The sequence below is a fragment of the Dipteris shenzhenensis genome, chromosome 21 (assembly GCF_047967505.1).
Source record: "Dipteris shenzhenensis isolate YYH24624 ecotype China chromosome 21, Dip_SZ_1.0, whole genome shotgun sequence".
Classification (NCBI taxonomy): Eukaryota; Viridiplantae; Streptophyta; class Polypodiopsida; order Gleicheniales; family Dipteridaceae; genus Dipteris; species Dipteris shenzhenensis.
Window position 1 is genome coordinate 39,182,479 of NC_141616.1, and position 9,219 is coordinate 39,191,697.

The window sequence follows — 9,219 nt, forward strand, 5'->3', positions numbered from 1 at the left end:
ATATAGCATGTAGCAATTTGAGTTTGGTATATAGAACTTTGCATTTAGTGTATAGCAATTTTCATTTAAGTATGAGAAAAGCTATGAAAGGAAGCATTAGCCCTGTTTCTATATACAATGAAACATCTAGTGTAGCTTCTAATATCTACAATTATGTTGGAAACTTGCAAAGAGCTTAGCTTTACAAAATTCCTATTGGAGTAGAGGGTCTCATAGTCTTACCTTTAAGCTACCAATACGAGGAGAGCAAAGGGCCATGGTATCTGCATAGGATTGGGAGGCATGAGAGACAGCCCTGTGGACATGAGATATGCATGTCACATGGGCAAATGATCATGGGCTAAAGATGTAATAAATTTAAAAACGTTCATGGATATATCGATTATAGAAAGCATTTGCATTTGAAATATGTCCACACCTAATACATTCTGTAAATAGTCTGGATCATAGGGAACCGAGTACAACTTTCTGAATGGACTATCTATGCATGCTTTACATTTTTTTATCTATGTCCTAGGCCATTTTCTACATGCAAACTTATGAATGTATTGGATAAGTCATATGGTGTTATACTTGATTCTAGTAGTGATATTACTGATTTTAACTTTGTAAAAGAACCTGTGTTAAATCCTATTCTACCTTAAAACACACAATATTGCATCTTCAAAATATATTGAGAACTAATTTGGTTCCATTCTCTTAGAAATTTATTGATGAATAGCCATGAAGAGAAACTTGGTTGTAATCATCTTTTCTTGTTCTCTATTATGCTAACGGAGGAAGCATGTTCTCTCCTTTCAATAAGTAACCTTTTCATATTTGTAAAGTAAATTATATGTTAAAGTAGAAGCACCTACTTTATTTTCTTGTTGTAGATCATAGTGTTAAAAATGACTTAAAATTCACCAATTCGAATAATCTGCAAACAAAATATCAAGGTTGTTAATACTTCATATTTTTCACACAAAATTTATAACATCTTTAGCTTATGTTGATACCAATTTGAATATAGCATATAGGAATTTGAATGTAGCATATAGCATTTTGAATATAGAACATGGTAAACAACTCTTTCTTTTTGTACATAAGAGTTTGTATTTAGCATATATTATTTTGCATATATTTTGTAGCTATTTGAATTTGGGATATAGCACTTTTCATTTATCACTTTGTATATATTTGGTAGCAATTTGAATTTGAGATATAGCACTCTAAATTTCATACATAGCATTTTGCATTTAGAATTAGCACTTAGCATTGAGCAACTAGCATTTTTGTATTTAGCATATAGCACTTTGTATCCAACACATAAACAAATAAACTTAACCACACATTCGTGTGGGGGGGGAGTCGACACATTTCCTCTCCAAAAATTATAAGATCAAGGAATGTGCCCTTCCTTGGGTTCATATCATTTTGCATTTTACTCATAGTATTTTGCGTATAGTATGTAGCAATTTGAGTTTGGAATATAGAACATAGCACTTTGCATTTTGCACATGATACTTTGTTTTTAGAAATGTATGATTTTGTATTTTGTACATAGTATTTTGCATATAGCACATAGCACTGAGCAATTAGCATTTTTGCATTTAGCACATAGCACTTTGTATCCAACACATAAACAAATGAACTTAACCACACATTCGTGTGGGGGGAGAGTTGGCACATTTCCTCTCCAAAAATTGTAATACCAAGGAACGTGTCTTTCCTTGGGTTCATATCATTTTGCATTTTGCACTTAGTATTTTGCATATAGCATGAACAATTTGAGTTTGGGATATAGAACATAGCACTTTGCATTTTGCACATGGTACTTTGCATTTAGGAATGTACGATTTTGTATTTTGCACATAGGATTTTGCATATAGCATGTAGCAATTTGAGTTTGGGATATAGTTACCACACTTCCTCACCAAAATTATAAGACCAAGGAATGTGCCCTTCTTTGGGTTGATTTCAATTTGGATTTGCCACAAAGAATTTTTAAATTTGCACATAGCATTTGAATCTGGCATATAGCACTTCGCATTAGGCTTATACTACTTTGCATTTAGCACATAACCACACATTGTGTGGGAGGAGAGTTGGCACACTTCCTCTCCAAAAATTACAAGACCAAGGAATGTACTGAGTTCATATCAATTTGTATCTAGCACATAGCAATTTGAGTTTAACAAATAGTACTTTGCATTTGCCCTTGCTTAGGTTCAGATCAATTTGTATCTAGCACATAGCAATTTGAGTTTAATACATAACACATTGCATTTGTTACATTGCACTTTGCACTTGTCGTATACTTCAACAGAATTCATCTTCTTGTTCATTTTAATTTGCATTTGCCATAGAGTACTTTTGAACATTATAAGCATTTTGAATCTGGCATATAGGACTTTGCATTTGGCTTATAGTAGTTTGCATTTAGGACATATGTAGGATACTCTATGGGCTATCCATACCTGGAACTGCTCATTCCTTGGTATGTGCATTATAGGTCTAATTATTAGACTTTAAGTTACATGGCATAGTTAGTACATGTACCTTTTATGACACCTAGTTGTGTTGGGACACCTATCTTAGGGTTTCATCATATTGGGTGTGGGTGTAGTCTTTGTACTTTTCAACACACTTAGTTATTCTACTACAGCAGCATTTTTGCTTCTTGCCTCCATCTCCTTTGCTTCCATTGTCCACTCCACCCAACAATGGTATCAGAGCAGGCTTTGCCTTAGTTCCTGGTCTTCCCCCACTTGCAAGCTTCCCGTGGATCTATCATTTGCTGGTTGTCTACTTCTAGAGCTATTTTTCAACAGGTTGCCTACCTTTCTGGCCATCTGGAGCACTCTCGTGGATTTTTGTCGCAAAAGATTACATCTACCTGCTACATTGAGCTGGTCGACTACACTTTAGGGTAGATTTGAGCTGGGCGACACTTCTCATGGCTGTTCTTTCCCTGGGCGACCTATTTTGTGGCTTCTTGGATAGCAACTTTCTCTCTTCCTGAGTTATTGCTTCTTGGAGCTGGAATACACATTCAAATCTGAGATTTACTACTGCAGCAACTATATTTTGCTGTATTTAGTTCATTTCCACTTGAATTTGTGCCCGAGACACTCAAATCTTGCACTAGAATCCTCCCTTTTGCTGGACGAATTGATTTTGGTGGCATCTGGAGTGATATTCAGTCACTATTTGCTGATTTTCAGTCAGTATTGACTGCTACATAAAGGCTGCATGCTTGTCATTGACTTTTCTGAGCTTTTGGGCTGATATTTTATCATTCTTTGGTGGACATTTGCCATAGAGTACTTTTGAACATTATTAGCATTTTGAATCTGGCATATAGGACTTTGCATTTGGCTTATAGTAGTTTGCATTTAGCACATATGTAAAATACTCTATGGGCTATCCATAGGAATTGCTCATTCCTTGGTATGTGCATTGTAGGTCTAATTATTAGACTTTAGGTTACATGGCACAGTTAGTACATGTACCTTTTATGACACCTAGTTGTGTTGGGACACCTATTCTTAGGGTTTCATCATATTGGGTGTGGGTGCAGTCTTTGTACTTTTCAACACATTTAGTTATTCGACTACAGCAACATGTTTTGCTTCTTGCCTCTGTCTCCTTTGCTTCCATTGTCCACTCCACCCAACAATGGTATAAGAGTAGGCTTTTCCTTGGTTCCTGGTCTTCCCCCACTTGCAAGCTTCCCATGGATCTATCATTTCCTGTTGTCTACTTCTAGAGCTGTTTTTCAGCAGGTTGCCTACCTTTCTGGCCATCTGGAGCACTCTCATGGATTTTTGTCATGAAAGATTGCATCTACCTGCTGCATTGAGCTGGGCGACTACACTTCAGGGCAGATTTGAGCTCGGCGACACTTCTCCTGGCTGTTCTTTCCCTGGGCGACTTGTTTTGTGGCTTCTTGGACAGTAACTTTCTCTCTTCCTGAGTGATTGGTTTGCTTCCTGGAGCTGGACTACACATTCAAATCTAAGATTTACTGCTACAGCAACTGTATTTTGCTGTATTTAGTTCATTTCCACTTGGATTTGTGCCCGAGACACTCAGATCTTGCACGAGAATCCTCCATTTTGCTGGACAAATTGATTTTGGTGGCATCTGGAGTGATATTCAATCACTATTTGCTGATTTTCAGTCAGTATTAACTGCTACATATAGGCTGCGTGCTTGTCATTGACTTTTCTCAGCTTTTGGGCTGATATTCGTCATTCTTTGGTGGACATTTGCTGTCTTTCTTCCACAGGCTCACCTGGTAAGCTTCTGTTTTCTCTGTTGCACAATTGGCAAGGCCCTTGTGCCTCTGGACTTGGCTTTTGATGTACCATTTAACAGTCAAAAGCAGTACACTTTGACAGTGATCTTGTTCAGTTGAGTTTGTGCTTTGAAAAATCCTTGAGGCTTACACATTCAGTCACTGATATTTGTAGTTGAGAGCTTGAGGCTCTTGTTCTTTGCCTTTGTCATTCTTGGATTTGTGCATCTGCTTGCATAATGGCTGGTGGCAAAGATGATTTCTTTGGGGCCTTCAATGCTGATGACAAGCTTGATGGGGTTAACTACCCTATGTGGTCATTCATGATGAAGCATGTTTTGGTGGCCAAGAATTTGTGGAACATAGTGAATGGCAATGAGCCTACTGTCAGGCAGGCTACACCTTCTTCTAGTGATATTACATCCACTGGTTCTTCCCGTGATGCCTTTATTCCTCCTACTCAGAAGATGATACAGTGGGATGGCCATGATGCTAAGGCACATGCATTGATTGCTCTGTCTATCAAGAAGAGTATTGTCCCTCATATCAAATCATGCACTACGGCTAAGGAGTCTTGGGATAAGCTTGCCTCTTTGTATCAGGTATGCAATGAGGCCCGTGTTGCCTATCTCCGCAAGCAGTTGAAGGATACTCATATGAATGAGGGTGATAACATGGATGCATATCTTACAGCTATCCAAGATTGAAAGGAGCAATTGGCTAATATTGATGAGGACATCCTTGACTCACAGATTGTATCAGGCACATTGGATGGGTTGCCTGCCTGACTCTTACCAAGATTTTGCTACTACCTTGAGGTTGATTGCCATGGGCAAAGCCAACTACTATTCCTTTGCTGAGTTGGTTGCACTTCTATTGCAGGAGGAGCAGAGCCGTGTGAATCAGAATGCCAGTATGCACTCAGATCATGCACTCAGATCAGGCATTTGCAGGCAATGACAGGAATAAGGGGAAATTTCAGAAAGCTGCCCCAAAAAATACGGCAAATAATCAGCCTTCTTCTTCATCCTCTCAGGGTGATCAGAAGAAGAAAAAGAGGTGCAATTATTGCAAGAAGCCGGGCCATGAAATTGCTGAATGTAGGAAGAGGATTGCTTCTGAAAAGAAGAAGAAAGATGCTGGACTTTCAGTCACAACTACCTCTGGCACTGATGCAAACACACATGAGCATGCTAATTTTGCCAGAGAGTAGTCTTAGGGCTTCATTGTCCAATGTTATTACAATCCTTCAGTGCATGATACAGGTTCAGATGCTTGTATGGCAGCTTCAGCTTCTACATGGTTCTTTGACAGTGGTGCTTCTAAGCACATTACCTCCTGTAAAACTTTGTTTACTTCTCTTGCTGATGCCCCAAAGGGGGGTTCCGTGACATGTGCCAACAATTCATCATATGTGGCTAAGGGCATTAGGCAGTTGGCTGTTACATCAGTTGCAGGCAATGTTGTTACTTTGGAGAATGTCTTGTATGTGCCAGGCATACAAAAAAATCTGATTTCTATTTCAGCCATAGCTACATGTGGATTTCGGATTGTCTTTGATGGGCATAGGTGTGCAGTCTATGACTTGAGTCATGCCGATGCTATTGTATTGACTGGTACTCTTCAGGGGGGCTTGTACAGCCTAGATGCATATGATAGATGCAGTGACAGTTCAGCTCATGATGCTCATGCAGTTGATGCAGATGTTTTGCCTAACACTTATTTGTGGCATGAGAGGTTTGGGCATCTCAACTTTAATGCTTTGGTAAGGTTGCCTACAATGGTTGAGGATATGCCACAAATGCAGATGCCTCATAAGCATGTCTATGAAGCTTGCTTGCTTCGCAAGATGCACCGCTATGCCATACCTAAAGATGGTAGAGTTGGGGCATCATGCAAGCTGTTCCTGATTCACAATGATGTGTGTGGTCCCATGCGGGCTACTTCAATTGGAGGCTTCTATTATTTTGTGGCATTCATTGATGACTTTACCAGGTACACTTGGATCTTTGCATTGAAGTCCAAGTCAAAGGTGTTTACCTGCTTCAAGCATTTCATTGCCTTGGCTGAAAATGATTCAGGCTTGAAGATTGCTCACATGAGATCAAAAAGAGGTGGTGAATATATGTCAAAGGAATTTAATGATTACATGGCAGCCCGTGGTATTCATCATGAGTGTACAGTGCCTTACACTCCTCAGCAAAATGGAGTTGCTGAGAGAAAGAATAAGACCATTATGGAAATGGCCAGGTGTATGCTTAAGGGAAAGAATTTGCCCAATATGTTTTGGTTGGATGCAGTGATGTGTGCCAATTATGTTCTCAATAGGAGCCCCACCAAAGCATTGAAAACAATCACACTCTATGAGGCTTGGAAAGGACACAAGCCAACCATTTCTCATATGCGTACTTTTGGGTGTTTGGCCTATGCACATGTGCCTTCACAAAGGCAAACAAAGCTGGATGATAAGGCTATAAAATGTATATTTTTGGGATACAATGCAGAGAGTAAGGGCTGCAGGCTTTATGAGCCTTCCAACAGGAGGGTGATTGTCAATAGAGATGTCATCTTTGATGAGACATCTTCCATGCCCTTGCGGGACTACAAAATGTAGTCTACACTTGGTGTCTCAGATATTTTTGATAGTCTTGTGCCATTGCTTGGATCTGATGCCTCAGATGATGCACCACATGGTTATGCTCCTCCACCTATTGCTCATTTACAGCCTGCTACATAGTCCGGACAACCACATGTTTTGACACAAATGCCACGTGCTACTGAGGACATTGTGGAAGAGGCAGTAGAGCAGGAATTGGCTGATATTAGACAGCCCAAAAGAGCACCTAAATGGCTCTTTGACACTACAAACGTGATGCTCCTTTGCAGGCTCATACGAGAGCTGTAGCCAAAAGAGTTTTGGCAAACTTGGTTGCTCATGCATTAATTGCTACAGCATGTGATGAGGATCCTACCTGTTTGTCATAGAGATGCCTTCTCAAATGAATTGTGGATGACAGCCATGCAGGATGAATTGGACTCCATTCATGCAAACAAGACATGGGAGTTATGTGACTTGCCTACAAGCAGTGGCCAAAGGCTATGCTAAGAAAGAGGGAAAGCCTTGACCTCCTCCAAATTATTATTGTGTTAGAGATCAGATGGAGTATTTTTACAATTTTTGAGGGACAAGTAGGGAGTTCAACATGCTCCAAAACTTGGACCAGTTAATCCTTTAGATTTAGCACTTTCTTGCAGAGATCTAGAGGTCAGCCCATTTGCCTTGAGGACTCATCACCACCCAACCCGATCAAACTAAAAGCAAGGGCAGCCAACACAGCTAGACTAATAGCAGGGGCAGATGTGCAACAACAAGCAAAGGAACTCATTGTCCAGGGGAATGGAGTAGTAGAGGATTGTCTAGGGGAAGGAGCTCGTTGTCGAGGGGAATGGAGTAGTAGAGGATTGTGCAAGGGAAGGAGCTCATTGTCCAAGGTAATGGAGTAGTAGAGGATTGTTCAAACCTCTATCAGCCAGCAAGAAAAGCAAGGAGGTGTTGTTCCTTTGAGGCATTAGGAAAAAAGGGAGCTCATTTTGGGGCCTTTTACGGTTTGGAAAAATAAGCTCTCAACCAATCAATAGAAGGCCAACGTAACGTTGAAAATTCACGAAAATAAGAGAAAATAGAAAAAAGAAACAATACTTTATGTAAGTACAAGCGTGCTACATTAATGAGGAGATTGGTTTTTTATTCTCAGAAGATCTTTGGACAAGAAGATAGAATCTAAACTGACATTTTATCTGACAAGATCCTTCCCGCTTTCACCTTCCTTTGAATTTTCAAATGTTGTGCCGCCTTTCGTGCGAAAGGTCTACCATTCTACACCATTGCCTCATTGTGCAACAGCCTTTCTTTTCCAAAACTGCTCCCTTGATCCTGTTTGGCGTAAGTAAGATGTTTCTCGTCAACTGTCTGTTTGCCCACTTTCTCTTTCTTGAAACTTCAAATTGTTATCTTAGTTACACTACTTTGCTATTGTTACAGATTCAGAAAATCTCCATGGTGAACCAAAACCACGGCCGTTCTTGTGGAAGACGCTCTGTGGATGATAATGCTACGAAGGCAGAATTATACCAAACATCCTTACCCCGTCGACCTGCTTCTTCTATTTCGTCGGTAGAGAATTCAAGTACAGTCAAAACGGAAGGAACTTGGGAAAGGTTTAGTGTTTCGAAAGGAGCATGGGTGCTCATGCAACCTAGCAAAAGAAAAAGACCCCAGACAAAAAACATTTTCTTGGCATCGTGGAAGGGAAGAGTACGAGATTTTAAAATCACCAAAGGGAAGATATCCGTGAAAGAAGTTTTGATTCAGCACGTGTACATGCATAAAGAACTTGTCTTGCGAGACTATCCAAAAAATCTTCCGCAACACAGGCCTAATTGTATATTTTTCTATTGTGGTTTTTTTCTTCATGAGGTGTATGGATTTTTAAGATGAAGCTTTCTCTCTTAGCTTATTGACATTCTTGTGTTGTTTTATTTCAGATTTATATCCTTCATCGTATGAGACATGGCAAAACATCGATTGTATTCTGGGATTTATAGATGTTCTGCATGGATCGATAGGAGAACAACAATACCAAGGTCGATGTGCAACAGAGCTAGCTCAATCGGGTATATTTTTTACTGATCATTTTTATCAGTTGCTGGACAAAGCTAACACACATGGTGTATTAATAAAACAAGACCTTCCGGCGTGGAATTCGGTGGATTGGCCTCACCCACATTCTAGTGTTACAGAGGCATATAGGGCGAAGCTTTTTACAGAAGTACAGAAAGCTCTGAGGCCCAATATTGCCACTAGGATAGTAAAAATTTCTTTGTGCATGCCTCTCACAGTTTTTGTAGACTTGTTTAATACCTTTCCAGTGAAGGTT